Raw genomic sequence first — 17,797 nt, 5'->3', positions numbered from 1 at the left:
TATAATGAAATGGATGAGAAAATTCGAGCATTTATAACGATCCGTTGTGAGCAACAAATAAGCATGAAAGGAAGACATAGGACGATATCGAAAGACGAGATCGCGTCGACGTCGCAAAAAGCGAATGACGCCAGTGGTATTTTTAATGGAAAGCCGAAGGCAAGTTGAATAGAACGAGCTTTTGAGGAGGGAAGCGACACTCAGTTTCTTTGATCAATAATGAAAGTTCTGTCTGTCTCGGTTTCACGTTCTCCTTCATTTTACTGTCTCCTTTGCCCCGAAGCTATTGGCTCTCTTTTTCTCTTTCTTCACCCACAGACAGCTCTCTGTCTTATCTTATACATTTTTAACCCTTATTCCGCTACCCCCCTGCGAAGTGTGCGAGCGGTGTATGAAGGTTCAAAGCGAAAGCCAACTTCTAACAAGTCTCGAGCAGCGCATCCAAGCTTCCTGGACTTCTCCCTTAAATAATCCACTCCTCGACTCATTCGTACGAAAGCGTTTTTTGTAAAAGCCTCGATAGCCTTCATCCTGGGGGAAAAGCGTCTTAAAGAATTTTTCGACTTTCGGTCGACTTACTTTTCACTTGGGAGAATTGGGAATCGTGTGTTTGCGAATTCCTTAGATCCCTCGGGGAAATATTTCGATTTCAGATTAGGTGTATTTGCAACAGGGACTTATTTCCATTCTTCAATACTTTCTTACGCACTACTTAGATTTTAAATAAACACTAGATTATTTTTGGAATGAACAATATCTATAAATGTATATTTATTCATTTAATTCAACCCTTTGAACTTGTGAGTACAAATAAAAGTCGAATGGTTCTTTTTCTTTCTAGTTCAGTGATTTATTCAATTTATATAAATATTTTACAAAAACAAAGTATTCCATCGTAGAGAGAAGTTCATTGGCCCTTTCCTTTGATACGGGTGAAAAAAAAAACGGAGGGATAGTTATTTGTCTCCTTCGACCTAATAAAGAGCACAAAAAGATCGGCGAGACTAGCATTGGCATTAGGTTCTGGTCATTTCTTTGTAGTATTTTTCTTTCTCTTGTTTGCAACTATACATCGTGAAAAAGAGGCACGGTAAGAAGGGGCTGGATTAGTGTCCTTGCATAGGATACTGGCACGCTAAGTAAGCTGTGCACGCGAAGGAGGAAGAGGAGGAGGGTGGAAAAGAATTCGTACAAAGCGAAGGGTAACGAGGAAAGGGGCGGCAGGGCGCGGAATAATGCTTAACAAGCCGACTTGAAAGGACGGCCGCCATTTTGAGTCAATACTTGAAAGTCTTTGCTCATTAAGAATATTTTACGTCTCCCTCTTCCAACGGAATCACCACCCTGTTACAGACTCCCCCTTTACCCCTGTTGGACCTTCTTTTTTTTCACTTTTTCACTTTCTCTCTTTCTCTCACCGTTCTGTTCGAAGTCCATCCCTCCCGATGGGGTGGTTGCACCCTCGAAGATGGAAGTTATTTACGCGGCACTCGGAACACCCTCCACCATCGCAACCCCGTAACCATTCCCTTTCCTCGCCACGTTTCTCCCCTTTTGGTACGGTAAGACGCGACTACCCCACCATTTCAACCCCCTTCGACTCCTCACCCTCTTCTCCACCCTCGTTCTAGTCGCGGTTCCACCATAGACTCGGATGGCCAGCGCAATCCGGCCGATGAGGGGTAGAGAATTCAGACTTCAGTCAGTGGGCCCACCTCCGACGACCGCCCTTTCGACCCTTCCACCGTCTCCGACGTTCGCCATCCGCCACCAACTTTCCTTCGTGTAATCATCGTCCCATTTCGCCGCGTTTTTCCTAATTCCTACCCAATTTCGCTTTTAGCATTTCAATTTATGCCCGCTAACCGATTTGTTGGACGTGCCGACCCTCGGGGAACGTTAGATTACTAGACCATCGCTCTTGCGACGGCCAATTTCGATGGATCAAATATACGCACTCGATTGAACGTTCTTTTTTTATTATAGAGTTAAAAATAATGTAGTTGAATGGTTGATAAATTGAATACACTTAATTTAAAAATTATTTACTTTATAGCAGTATGGAAATTTCGTTTATTAGAGGACATTTACTCTTTCTTCATATTATTTAAAAATTTGAACTATTAAGAATGTTCTCCTGTAAGAAAGGAATTGAAAATTTCAAAAATTGCTGAAGCTATAGACTAGTGGGTTAGATCCTCAATTATTACACTGGGAGCAAAAACAATTAGTAGATATTCTAAATTCTACTGAATCTGCAATTCTATGGTGATGAAGTAATGGTAAAGAAAATAGAATAGGTGGAATATTTATTTAAATTATAGGACGCAGAATATATACGATATAATATGAAGTATAATTTGAACATTGAATTAACATTTTCTCTCAAAAATAATTATTACCTCGAGTAAATTTTTGTCTCTCGATGGTTAGTTTTGAATATTTTGCTTTCAGGGATATAATTTTGTTGTAAAATGGAATATTTTTAGGGGTATTTCAAATTTTGAACACGGTCGATGAATAATAAAATAAATGGACGATATAAATTGTTACTCATTTTATGCAATACGATTATAACACCTTGTCCTCTTTATATGCTAATTACTTGAACGTCATTCGGATGCAAATGTATTCACATAAAAACAATACGAGTGAACCATTCCGTGGGCATAAAAAACAATACCGGTACCATTTTGTATATCCTTTCAGCCTTTTAATTTAGCAATTTATGGCGTCACATGCCATCTCGTGTTGGAATGGTATATAGGGGATGTTGTGTCAGTACGTGGCCCGATGATTAATGGTTGTGTCCTCTACCATACCACTAAATTTGGAGTTGTGACACTCGTGTATGGTACATGCAATTATTCCTTTAAACTCAGGCATACACCGGAATCAAAAAAGTATACATTTCCAATGTTTTTTATTTATATGCATATTAGATATGAATATTAAATTTACTGAAAATCTTTTACTTCTCTAGTTCCTATAACATCGAATACATTTTTAGTAGAATATATTATTTCATTTTGAAATAATTGTAACGAGCAAAGACTGCTATACTAAATGATTTAATAAATTATTTTAATAATTTTAGATAAATATATACATAATAGCAATTTAAATAGAATATGATTTTACATGAATAAAACTTAAATTATGATTATGACCAATAGTTAACTTAAAAATGTTGAAACACGTTAGTTTGGCCATGAAAGAATTTAATATTAGCAGCAATATTCATAGAAAGGACAATATCCTGAAACGTTTCTCTTATATCATCGAATCTAATTTCCTTTTCAAGCTTCTAATAAAAAGGTGTAACACTTTGACACACCTAGTTCCTTCAACCCCACATGTAACATTCGTTAACCGTAACGAACTTCCATAGAAAAAAACTTTTGCTGATCGAGTTTTTAAGTGATCGCGAAGGCATTCCGTTTGTGCTTCCCTGCGCCGACGTGCGAGAAAGACAATGGTCCCGCTACCCCGTTGCTGCGCGACTCGAGGCTGACTGTAAAAATAAATCACGCGTGCAACGTCGCCGTTTCTCGCTCAATTGTATCAACTTTAACCCCTTTTATTGTATCGCTTTTTTTTTCCATCGTTCTCTGTTCGCCGTTTGACCGGATTCGCAGCCGACCCTCACGGTTCCTCTACTTCGGCGCGGTCGCGCGAACGAATCGGGTTCGAAGCCCGCCCGTGCGAACAATCGCGTACAGGAACGGGCAGAAAGCGCATATAATAAGCCGTGGAGAGAGACAGAGTGAAACAAAAACTGGTCTCGCTAGGTAAAACAATAGGGGGTTCTTCTGGCGGGGAAAAGAACGGGAGAGAGTTCGGTGAAAGAGGTAACAAAAGTGAAAGAGTGAGAGAGAAAGTAGTAGCGTCGCGACCCCATCGAACCGCGGCATGACGTGTGTGAAATTCAAGAACCTGTAGCGCCAAGAAGAACAAAACTACGCTGCCAGCTGCACGGTGCATACGTTATTAGTGCGTCGTTTTGTCCTAGAGATTTCAATATACCTGTATCGCCTTGGCCAAAGAAGGAAAAAAAAAAGATCATCATAACTCGTGAGATGATGGTGGCTCGCACGAAGGAGATTCCCTTATTCTCTTATACGTCTCTCTCTCTACCCCATCTTATTTCACTCCCTCTTCATCCCTGGTACCGGAGAAACAGGTTCCTCTTTATTCGTCCTGCTTATTATGCAACTTATTGTTTTCGCCGAGACACGAGTGGTCCGGGAGTGGTACTGGTTCAAGTAGAAAAAGAAGAAAAAAAAAATATATACAAGTAGATTCTCTCTCTCTGGTGCGTCGCGTTCTCAAGGGTTGCGCGAAATAATTATCATAACTCTGTATCGGTGGCCTGTTTCAAGTACGCTCTTTAAACTCTCTGCTGTTGCGAAAATCTCACGGAGTGCTTCTCCCGAAGGAATCGAGTGTATTTAGATGGAAAATTCTTCCGTTGATGGACAGTGGTCCAGCGGTTCTTTGGAAGGTACGGTTGCAATGGCAGATGTCCAGAGGAGAGTGGAAAAAGGAGTGTTTTTTTGCTATGGGCTCCCGCGGACCCGTCCAGGTGTCCATTGTGGGTCCGAGCCTGGATTCTACAAGCTTAATCCTTAACCCTTTGGACGTACGCATCCGCTGGCAAGCACCCATTTACCGATCCTGAAACAATGCCGACCGGACCGCACCCCGGATGCGCACGTTTATTAAGTAATGTCCCCCTCGGCTTTTGCGCTTGGCAGCTGCTTGTAGCAAAAAAAACACTGTTGCTTTTGTCTATTGTTTAGTCTCATTGCTCGATGGTGGTTTCGTTAAGATGACGTGAGAAGATCGTTACCAGGGATCGTAAGATCTTACTTGACGAGAGTTGGCGCTGAGACTAAATACATAGTGTGCCCTGCAACCCTTAACTGGCGAGGTGGGGTCTGAGGAGCAAAAAAGGCAAATGTGCTGTTCGTTCGAGATAGAGAGTGTCAGAAAAGTAAATAAGATTTACTGTATAAGGATTTTTCAATGTTTCAATGTATAAGGACTGTGCTATTTGTTTTTGTAAAAATTGCAATAAAAAATAACTGCAATCCATGCGATATTTATTGATTTTCCTTGAATTGTTATTGCTTCATATATAATATTTAAAAGAACAGTGTGCAATTTAGAAAATGAAGGTAATATCAGATATAGAATTAAATTGAGGCTCTCTCCATGGTCCGCCATTAAGAGAAATTAACTATAGAATACATATGAATAAATAATTTTGATTACAACCTTGATACCATGAAAAGTTTTAATTTTTTTACAATAAATTACTTATTGTCAGTATGAAGTAAATAATACCTTCCAATTAAGAATTTTATTGTAGATCGCATTCCACTACTACTTGCTCTGAAAAGAAATCTCCATATCGTACCAAGGTCCAGTTTTTTCACAATGAATAACTATAAGGGCGAATCGGTATGGAATCTTGAAGGGGTCACGTGAAACCTGACCGAGACCATAAGCTCACCCCACCACGTGGTCGACGAAAGGGTGGTCTTTGCCATTGGGACCAGTCCTACGTTCATACAAAATGCAAGAGGCCAGTTCGAAAACGACCGGCCATCATATCTCCGCGTTATTATTTCTCGCAATTATTTGTACAAAGCTATAAAATCAGTGGAACGAGTCCGAGGTTTCTTGTATTCTTGGAAGTTATACCGAACAGAGAGTAAATGGTTGGGAACGAAAAAAAAGAACGCAATTGAGGGAGGTGTCGGTGGAACAGTGAAGGGAGGAATTGATTTCCGATGTGTTAGTTAACGATTTTAAAGTGCTTGTTTCGGTCAAAAAGTCGTGTTATATTAACATCCACTATGTTGTTTTATCATGAACGTGGTTTATTTTGTGATAAGATTTATTATCCTAGTAAGTTGTTAAATAGTGTTTAATAATTAAAAAGGAAAAATGAGACTTATCTATGGATAATGAATTAATTGAATTTCGATATATTTTTACTCCCCAATATTTTAGAATCCTAATTTTCAAGTACTTGAACAAGAATTTAACTTGGATAGATTCAATCGGGCATCATTACACTAGTTAATTTAATTAGCAAAAACTTTTTCGGGCCGCCACTTCAAGGCGATGACCTTAATCTCTACAGGATCAATTAGTCACTGATTAATTCTCGCGAAGTATCCTCTCGGCCATTTCCTCTCCGATTGTCTGTGAAATTATCGCGCATAATTCAGACCTCATAATGATCAGCTCGACTTTCTTCCCTTCAACTTTTATAAAGTTGCTGCCCGTTCTCGTTCGCGCCTAATTACAGCTAATTAGGACGAAGGTCGAAGGGTGACCATCGTTTTAAACTTATGTTGGTATTTTTCTAATAAAACCCAATGTTCAAGTGGTATATTTTAATTGAATGAAATTAGGAAATTGAATTACTAAAAATTGCAAATAATTTAAAAAAGCCTTTTAAATATACAAATAACTAAATATGTAATAAATATTTTAACTTTGAAGAAGAAAAATTCATTCTAACAATCTGATCTACTTTGTTTCCAAAAGTACCAAGAATCAAAATTGTATATAATCCTTTATCATTACAATTTTTAACTAATATCTTACGTAGAATTAAAATAAAATTTTCATACAATAATTAATATTCACAAAATTACGTAGCAACTAGTTGCAACTGATTTTATTTTTAGAAAGAAAAATTGATAGGTACCACAGTTATTAAGAAATTAATAAGCGTTCCTTTAGATATTATTATAATATTAAAATGATTCAGGTTCTCAAGGGTTGACAGAAAAATTTGCAGATGATATCTTAGCCCCAGGAAAAAAAGTAAAACATTCGGAACAAAAATGTCGATAAGCTTGAAAGAAGTTAATTATTCCGTCGGAATAATGAGTAGGAAGTAAATCTTAAAGGCAAACTGAAAACAGGGACAACAATTGCAAATGAGGGTGTGGTTGCTTAAAATGTCGGCCGCGAAATCGTTCGCTATCACCCCTTCTTCTTATTCGTGGTCGGGGGTGGATGGCGGAGGCGAGATCCCACCCATCCCCTTTGTACGTCGAAGGTATGGAGCCATTGATTTTGAATATGTAATCTGAAGCATTTTATTATTCCATCGTACTTCGAGGGGTGAAAGGGGGGTGGCGTTTCTCTGTCGGCAGGGGCGGTTCGACCTCCACCGCCATCGACCTTCGTCCCTGGTCACAGTCGAAGGAGGGTGGGGTGAAAAGACGAGGGTGATTCGATTCTGCCACTACTACAACTACATTCCCAAGCCGGCACCACCACCACCACCGTCGCCACCACCACTACCACCCTCGAGTTCTTGACGCGTGATTGAATATTTTTTCGCTGGGCGCGATTGGTTCGTCGTACCGGTGGCAGGCAGAACAAACGAGTCTGGAGGAGATGGAGGGTGCTGGGGGAGGGTGGTTGGTGGTGGCTGCAGCCACCTGTCAAGCAAAAGAATCGCCATGGTAACCAGGCCCCGTCGCCATCGGCTGAAGGGACTCGTTCGACGGGGGGGTGGCGACCCGGTCTCGTAGGGGTGCCCGCGGGGCTTATATTGAATTTTAAGGAAGTTCCTGCCGCCGGAAAAGATACATGCAACCGAGGGGGTGGCATCTGGAAGAAAAATCTCCATTGATTTCTATCGGTTTCTCAGATTTTGTTGTTCGAAGATGTCTTACGTTTGTCGGTAAGGATCGTTTTAATTTGTCGAAGGAAAGATCCTTTAGTTATTTCTTCAGAAATAAAATTTATCTTCACTTTTTTCGAAATGACGAAAATGATACGTGCAATTGGTATCGGGAAGAAAAATCTAGACTGAGGTTTGCTGGTTTCTGCAATGTTCTTGTTTGAGGGTGTCTTACGCTATGCAGTAAAGATTGTTTTAATTTGATTATGAAGGGTTTCTTCAGCTCTTTCTTCAGAATTAAATTAATTTCTTACCGTATCTTTGCTCTTTTTGAAATCGCTTACTGTCTTATGTTCTTGTATTTTGTTTGATAATATTTAGATACGAAATAGGAGATTGAAAAGTTAGATATTTACCCCTTTCAAAATTCATATTATAATTATACTTAATTTTCACTGTGGCTCTCGAAGTATTAATCATTCTATAACAGGGTCTTACAATTATACCAGCTATCTGTTAACATGCTTAGAAACGTCGACGCAATTTGAAAGTTAAAAGAACGGTATTGGAAAATTTTCACATTTATCTTGAGAAACAAAGGACAAGCACACAATATAAACTTAAACCAAAACTACAAATTCCTTATTATTAATTCAATTTAATAAAAATATGATTTCCTTACTGGTTGGATATTTTACTCCACGTGAACCATTGTTCCATGCAAATTCGCGGTGCAATACGATTAAAAGGGATTACGAGTTGGTCCTTTTTTAGCCGTGAGGAAATCACAGTAAGACTCACCGAAATTCGTCTGACTTCATAGTCTCGTTCGCGAGTGTACCAAGTGGAAAGAATTGACAGCCCCAAGGGTCGAAAGCGAACGGGAGAAAGTGAGGACTAAAGAGGAGCCAGGGAGTGAAGGGTGGCGGTGGCGGTGGTGCTCGTAGGGAGTTGGAGCGGAGGCCCCTGTAATGATCTTACGGCCGTGGTAACTTTTTTAATCAGCGCCCGGTTTAATTATACGGTCGATGAGGAAGGTGCTCGTCCTCCTCTTGCTCGGATCCCCTTTCCCCGCTGCTTCAACGTCCGCTCCGTCACTGGCTCTTCGAGCTTTCCTCATCAATCCTCGCGCAGACCCGACCAGTCGTCCTAACTAGGCACCGACTCGTAAACAAGATTTGACTTATTGCGCCCGAACGATTTCTCCTTCGTTCTCTTTTGCCCTTTGCGGCGAAACGGCCAGAAAATTTCCGAATCTTTGGCTCGTAAAGCAACCGGTATAAACGTCGCTGTAACGGTATTTTCATCGTGATATTTCTTTATAGGAAAAATATAAGTTTCAACCCCTTTACTTACAAGTTTAGATGTGCCATATGAAGTGGGTTATACAAATGAATTCATTAAGTTCTATGATGATTTTCTAAACTTTTATAAAATAAATAATTTTTGCTGCATACAGTCCATATTTCTGAAAAGAAATTAACTCGATATTTAATAATATTAACAGATATATAATAAATTAATTTCCATGAGGGTTGTTTTCTTACACAGTTGCGAAAATTACAAATTTTAAACGTTCTGATAAAAAAATCCAATTACCAATATAAAAATGAAAAATATGTTAATATAAATCTGCAATCAAACATTTTATTATTATAAAATTGAAGGTTTTTCTTTCATTTTATATGACTGTAACAACGATATTTTTATAGCTTCAAAATATTATTCTAGTACTATAATTTTTTAATGTACTCTGACATTTTTAATACATATAGAAAATGGAATATTTTTGCTCCTAACAATAAGATATGGTGCTTGTATCGCGACAGAATAAATGGGGGTGGCTAGGGTGGGGGTTAGAGGGTGGTTCCCCAACCAGCGATACAATTCAAGCTCTTCTTCTTTGCAATGGCGCCCGTTTCAGTTTCAGCTCCCTCAAATATACTGATTAAATTTATGTAATTAATTCTATAATTGTGGCAGCAATGAATTAAAACTTTTGCAGGATTAACAATTGCACAAACCATTTTAGGTTTATTATATTTCTAAAAAAATATAGAAAAAATACGGATGCAGTTAAACAATATTTTTGTAATTTATAAAAATATTTCTAAATTGAAATTAAAAATATAGCTGACAGAAATCATCAAAAGTAGCCACATATATTGAATAGGAAAAGTTGTTTAAAAATTAGGAGATCATTTTGGATGATGATCTTTAGAATATAAATTCTTTGTTGAAACGTGTTAAAAGTCGATGATTCTTTGAAATGACAAAGGTTTACTTACCCTTTCGATGATATTCGACGTGAACCTGTGGATGGTTTTACCTGGTCGCGTGCCACCTACCTGCTGCGTGCCGAGCAGGTACGATATTGATTCTATTGGGTATCGAATCAATGGTGCGAAAATAATAGAAGGTATTGATACCTGTTGCTGGAAGCCCGATTTGTTACCTGCCTCCCTTTCGTGTACTGCCAGGCAGTTCAACTCTATCCTGTATAAAAGGGTATAATATTTGTAAACAGTAATCATCCTTAAATCAGTTTATCTTCAATTTTTTTTGTAATGTTTGAATTTTCAAAAAATTACTTTATGATTTATTTAAAACTCCTAAGCCATAATTTGGCTGATTTATAGTATTTATTACTGGCAAAGTGTAAAATCTAAGCAAAGTTTTTTTAGGCAATATATAGTATGTATAAATTACATTAGGCAAAATATTAATATCATATACAAGGGTGTCTTCATCATTTCAATCTTCTTTGTTAATGCTATCAATATTTAGTGGCAATACATCCAGTTTTAAGTTAATATTCAGTCATGAGAGAAACTTTGCTAATACTAACAGTATTTTGGTGTGTATCAAACTACCCTATCAATATTTTAAATAATGACAATATCTCTATTTCAAATAATGATAATTGTCTGAAGTCCCCTTAAAAATCATGGATACAAAATATAATATATTTCAAAATATAACGTTAAATTTTACTAAGTAATAACACATTACTTTATTTAAAAATTGCATAATGTTGATAGTGAAAATATTTTCAAATTACGTTGCACAATTTCTCGTTTATTCAAATATTTGCTAAACAAGATTCTCTCCTGTATCGATGCACCCTGAAACACTTTCAGCTTTCAGTCGCGTTGTTAAAAGTACTCGCTATAAGCGAGCGTAAAATGAAGTTTTAATGGCGTCGCGTTCGATTCTGCCAACCATCCCCCCAACGTCTAATTTGTTTCCTTTTTTTCGGGGGTCGATAATCGCCATCGTCACGTTTTATTCCGCGCTGGCTACGGTGGTTCGGGTTTACGAAGGATTTTCGAGGTAAGCGGTGTAGAATCGCTTCGTCGACTTTCTACGACTTCCTATCTGACGACAGCGATGAGGAGAGTTAATTACGGCGTAATTAACGTGTAAGGTAATCCGGGACTTACGTTTTCTTCGAACAAGAGAGCGGGATCGCAATTAGTGCGTAGCTTTGTAAGATCTATCACTGTGAAGGGGTTGCTTCGAAAGAAACAATGCTTTAGAAACGTAAAAATTCCGATTCAAAGTTCTTTAAAATCAATAAGAATTTTCTTTATTAAGGCCATATTTAACAATTCAATATTTCAAATAATAATTATCATTCTCTCTTTTTCTTTTTATCAATCAATTTCAGGTTTATAATGAGAAGCAAAATTGAATAAATGAAATTAATTTTCCAGAAAGTTATTACTTCATAATACATTCATAGTTCGACCGGTTTATAATTAAATAATTATGTTTGATTAACCGACGATTAATATTTCAGCTTTAGTACATTTAATTTGTTAGTGATAATATGTATATCACTTTTGATTTAGTATTTTTTATTAAATTTTTATAATATTTTCAAGATATTGATTACTATAATCTTAACAATAAAATGTATGATTCACAATACATTAGGAAAAAATGAATTTATTAATGAAATAACGTTCTTGAATTTTCAGTCGAAACTTCAGTTAGTATTATCGACAGTAAAACGACCCTTAAAATGTTTCAACCACCCTTCGTTAGATGGCAGTCGCGTTGATCGATCGTTTTTCTCAACCCGTTAATGTAGGAACTCCACTTATCTACAATGACAGTTTAGGGTGTAGATTTCTGTTTTACTACACCAGTGATTCTCAGCGTTACATCCCTTGCTAATTTTCACGTTTGAAGGTATCTCACGTAGACAAGATGCAATCGCCTCGCTTCTAAACGATTTATGCACGTGATAAAACAGTCACTTACGCGTTGAAAGCACTAAAATTGCTCATATAAATTCGAATTTACCATCTTAATTGCTTTCGTCTATCTTCCAGCGAAAGCATTCCGTCGCATTCAAACGACCGCTAATGTGCAATTATTTCTTGCAGATATACGACCATCGTATGAATGAATGAATCATTATCAGAGTACTATTACAAATTATATGTTCAATGAGTGTTTCTCATCAAGAGTTAAACTTGCCCTAATTTTGTCATAAATATGTGTAAAAAATTATAGATATAATTATTTGCTGAATTATAATAAATAATTTTATATATACGAAATTTTAAACACAGTAAGACTATTATTCTAAAAATATTCAAATGATGATGCATTCTCGAACAATGATGCATAAATTTCTTTCCCCGATTTTTATTTTAATGACAACAAGCGTGTAGAAAATATTTTCAAAATTTCGTACGAACGCAACCGTAAGTATGCAAGCAATCACGTGTTGAACAAGGCGACGAGTATCGGAGCCGGTTTCGTTCGAGCAATGTATTCTCTCCTGTAAAAACAGTTATTATTTTTCCGACGATTGTTCGAGCAGGCAGATGCATACTGAAAGGCCGTTGCTTCTCTCTCTCTCGCACTATGGTTTCGAGAAAATTTGCATACACGGGAACGAATCGCAGGACGTCAGGTAGCGATGCCGTCACTGTTCGCGCAATGGTGTGTGTACGGTGAAAATGAAGTGGCCCAGGGCATTAATAACTGTACAAAAGGGCCTTAAGACCGGGGTGGGAAACGTGGACCACGATGCATAAATTAAATCGAAAACGAGTTTCGCGAGACAACAGATATGGAAGGGGGTTGAACACCGTCATTTTATGCTCGTCCAGAACACTTCTCACCAGTTAACTGTTTTCATTCATGTTTTAATAGGAATAATTGAAATGGCAGTTTGATATTATTAACATACCAATGAATTCTTCTGCGAATGTCTTATGAGAGTTTTATAGTCAGTCGATGTTTCATAAGAATACATCAGTATTAATTTTTAGAAGATTCTTTTCATGATTTTTTATATTTTTAAATGAAAGTATTTAAAAAAAATATTGTACAATACTCCAGATTAATTCACTTAATTTTCATTCTAGAATGAAACTAAGAATACAGCAAAAGTACGCGTCGTTCTAAAAATTAATTACAACATAATTTAATTACCTTTCCCTTTCATGGATATCCTTAACCCCTCGTATCGAGATGTAACGACCTCTGGGCCGAGGATTAAGCGCGATGATCAGCATTGATAAAGACACAAATCCCCGAGGAAAGTAGGTAGGAGGAGTGGGAACAGAAGGAAAGAGGGAAACATGTCCACCTAGGCTGAAGAATGTGAAGACATTACGATGCTTTTATTCTTCGATCCCCTTCGTCTGTCCCAAATGAGACGGAGACACTATCGTTTCCGATAATCCTTATAAATTGGCACGATCGCTCCTCATCAAGTTCATTGAATTAATACGTGCCCTTCTTCGCGACGTTATAGTTCCAACGTCGGTTCCCTTTGAATAATCATCCAAATTATGAGACTTTCCGCAAGATAATGAAATTACTGGCATCACGCTTAAATATTTCTAAAAATGAATAAAGTTAGGTCAGATTATATCAGAGCCCTTCTTTTTATAAAATATCCAAAAATTAGAGAAATCGGTGTTGTAGCCCTTTCTCTATAATTTCAAATTTATCATTTTTAATATGGTTTCGCTAAAATTATAAATTACATTAATACATTCGAACAGGAGTCACTTTTGATAGTGTTAAACAAAGACACCGGATGCCATCGGATCTTTGAGCTGTCGTTGTAACTCATCTTGCAACTTTCACCCCGCTTGCCTCTACCACCCCAGACAGTTTTGTTCCTTTCTGTCGGGCGGAAAGCAATTGTTTCGACCTGGCAGTCTGCAAGAGAGAAAGAATAAAGTACGAAGAGTGGTTTGGAAGGTGGTACGGAGGGAGAGAAATTATAAATGCGCGACTGCCAGCGACACCCCATTACTCGGGTTCGGGCCCTCTTCTTTTCGGCGCCATTGCATCGAAAAATGCTCGCACGAGCGAAAACAAAAGGCGAATACTACCGGTTCTACCTCTTGAGAGTTGTTTTTTTTCACTCGTATTAATGCGGCACGCGGTGCAGATATACGGTTAAAATATTGAAACGCGGTCGGAATTCCAAGTAGAACGTGCGGGCAAATTTCGTGAGTCCGATCCCCTCCGCCCTCTTTCGCAGCCGGTGCCAAGGAAATCTAAAAGTTAGCATGCATTTATGCGCCGCCAGGGAAGAGTTAAACGTAAAATCAATTTGATGCTCGTGAAATTTTACGTTAAAAGTATTTTTACCAGTACGGGCGAAGAAATATCGATGGATTTACATTTAGGGGTGCGAAAGAAACTTTTTTAAGTTTTCAAATTCTAATATACATGTAGCGAAATTGTAATTTTCAATTTTATATTCCTACAGCAATAAAATATTATTTACCACAGTTTATTTTATTATAAATAATTTATATTTATGTGTTTTGGTGGCAATGATTAATTAATTAATTTTCGTGATTACTATGCGTATATCACGTAGCATACACGATAAGGTCAGAAGACACGACTGTACTGTATTCTTCTTGTCTTCTTTTTTCCATTCACTTCAACCTCGTAAATTCGCGTCCATGTTGGTCTGGGGTTGAGCGCGCACTCCGACGCGCATCGATCCGAGGCGTCGCGACGCCTGCCTCTCTTTTTGGATCCTCGGCATGTGTTTCCCTTCGAACCCACCGACGAACACCATCTCCGCTTCCCTCTTTCGCTATCTATATTGAAAGAAGTTACAAATGCATGAGTGAAAACCTTCATCATTGTTGTGTAACGTTACTTTAACTGAAAAATTTGAAATAGTTCTTGAAACGTATCTCAATCAAATTAAATTAAAAATAAGTTTTGATTAATAACATTCCTTCGCAAAGAATATGTACATAATATTAAATGGTTCGTTCTACGAATAAAACTTTATTCTTCATTCTGTACAAAGGTCAAACTGACTGGCCCTGAAGAGAAACTTACCTTCATTAGCATGTCGCAACTTCCTTGGTATTATCCATGGTAATTGTTACAACCATGCTTACTCGCTGATTTCCTGTCGTTCCTTTCCAAAGATTAATTTAATTCAGATACACCGATCTTAAACTCATTTCTTCTCCAACCAGCGAAGTTCATTTCAAAGTTTTCGTTTGTTAGATCACTGTAACTTGAATGGAGCGTAAAAGTCTCTGGAATCAAGTAGTTTGATTTGCCTCTTTTGTTATGCCAGAAGCATTAAAGTAATTTTTCAGAAATAAATTGCAAAATAATAATTTTGTAAAATTATTACCTTCCGGGTTTCTTACACCCTTAATTACCTAATTTTGTGTTCATACGTTCGGCAGACACTGAAGGCATATTCACGCTATATCGCGTGCTCGATTGTAAAATTCTTAATGACAAAAATATAATTTAGTCGATGCAGAAAATTCAGTTGCTACTGAGAATAATACGCGTGGCATGAAAAGTGTTAAATTTGGGCCAAATTCCTTTATCGATTTCAGAATCATAGAAAATAAATTTTATTAATTATCATAGTCTTCGCTACGGAAATCGTACGGTATACTTTCAATTCGCAATGCGACCCGTCCGAATCAAGTATACAGGGCAATACCGTATAGTAACTCCAGCGGAAATAACGTCACATTCTCTTCGTCTCACGTGAAGAACACGGCGAGGAAAGGAGTTTGCAGAAGCAGGGACCGGTCTCTCGTATTCCCTGCCTCTTTCTCGCATCCACCCGCGATCAATAGCGTATATTCTTGACGCGCACACATTGTATCCGAAGAGAATGAGAGAGGGTGGTTCGGGTGGCATCGGAGGGAGGAAGAAACGGCTACGGGGCACACAGGCGCAAGCCCGATCCGCGAGCCGTGTACACACACGTGTGCGTCTGTCGAGTGAACACACACGTGGCGGATAGAAGCGCGGAGGAGAGAGAGCAGACGGAATATGCGAACACAGAGACGACGACGACTCGCGTAAGCTTCAATCTTCGCCTTCCATCGCGAGAGGCTAAGGGGATGAAGAAGGGACAAGGGAGATAGGGTGGTGAACGAGGGGAGCGAAAAAGAGGTTGAACGGGGGTGGAGGGTGGCGAGCAAGAAGGAATAGGAGAACTTTTATCCGACCGGCACCGAACCGAAAAGCTCTTTCTAGCTTTCGAGCTTTTACACGCTCGCGCTTTCCCGACGAAACGTCGCTCGAGATGGAAATCGTCGAGAGATTTTACTTTCTTTCGATCGAGGTTAATGTTCATTGGTAACGCGTTTCGGTCTTCCAGAAAAATATTTCTCGCTCGCAGATGAGAGATAACATTTTTAAAAAAATAATATTCCATGGATAAAGTTAAAAGAGTAACGATCGCTGCAGATGGCGAACTCGATTTTCTTCGCGTTCTACGAGACATTGTTTCGGTGTTTTCTCGCGTGATTTATTGATAATCGGCATAACGGGTACGAAGCCGGGCTGAGACGTTATAACGATGCCACTCCATCTTGGTTCGCCTTGGCGACGCTATTCGTTGCTCTTTTCTCTTCCTCCCGCGAGTTTTTGCCTCCTTCCGTTCGCGCCCTCGGATGCCGGTGATGAATGGATCCTGGCGAACCTCCAGGACAGGGAGAAGGGAAAAAAGATATCCCGGCCTATGCGGGAATTATTCGAAGACGAAGACGTCGTCGCCGGGGGTGTGAAAGAAGAAACGACAACATGGGCCTCGAGCTGGCTGAGACGGACAAGGGAATGGGGAAGAAGGTCTGCCGACGACGTCGAGCTTTCGTATGATTGATCGAAGTCACTATAGTTTACTATAGCAGATGATCGTTAATGATATCCATCGACGAAGAAGCTGATCCATTATTAACGTTGTCATCAATATCTTTTCGCCAACATTTTCCTTCGTCGTATTTTTACCCACCTTCTCACTTAAATCTTTCCTTTATTCCCTATTATAATTTCTTAAAAGTATGCTTCATTTAACACCTTGAATTTTAAGCTTATTAAAAACAGATGCTTAATTACAGACAATTGAAATTATGTTAGATTTATCAGAATTTTATTTCAATTTTCCCTAGTATCATTTTAAAGTTCATTTGATATTGGTACTGTTAATTTTATTCCTTAACTCTTTAAACTAGAGTTAAAATTAGACAATTAACTAGAAAATTAAAGAAAAATATTTATGATAAAAAATATCGCACTGCAAATAAACAATTTAATATACAAACGTACAGAACCATAACGAAAGGGTGAAAAACTCTTCAGTTCAGAAACAAAATTCTCTTCGAACCTCAGTCAAACAATTTTAATACATATTCCTGTGTCGAATGCCCCTCACTTTAGCGTCCCTTCCGTTGAATATCAATGACCATCGATACGTGTCATCTTCTTTCTCTTCCGCGTCACTACACACCTGCCCTATCCAGAGGCGCAGGTAAAACACACGTTGAATGTTTAAATTAAACGTGGGAAAAAGGTCGGCATGGCGGTTCGCTCTTCTTTTCACAGAGGTAGATCGCATAAATCAGCATACATGCATTCGTCGAAGAAAAAAGTCCGAGGTGAAGGGTGTTTTTCTTCAGAAGAGTTTCGAGGGCCTTTCTTGGATGCGTGGAAGGAAAATAGAAGGGTAAAGGTGTACGAGATCGAGGGCTGGAAAAGAACGAGAAAAATAACTTCGAATTTTTCATTTCCAACAGTACCAAGCGTTTTTGAAGCGTTTCGAATAATAGTCTGGTTGATCCGAGGGGAATGGCAAGTGGTTATCAGATGTCATACACA

The sequence above is a fragment of the Osmia bicornis genome, chromosome 5, assembly GCF_907164935.1.
Source record: "Osmia bicornis bicornis chromosome 5, iOsmBic2.1, whole genome shotgun sequence".
Lineage (NCBI taxonomy): Eukaryota > Metazoa > Arthropoda > Insecta > Hymenoptera > Megachilidae > Osmia > Osmia bicornis.
This window is presented reverse-complemented; position numbering follows the sequence as displayed.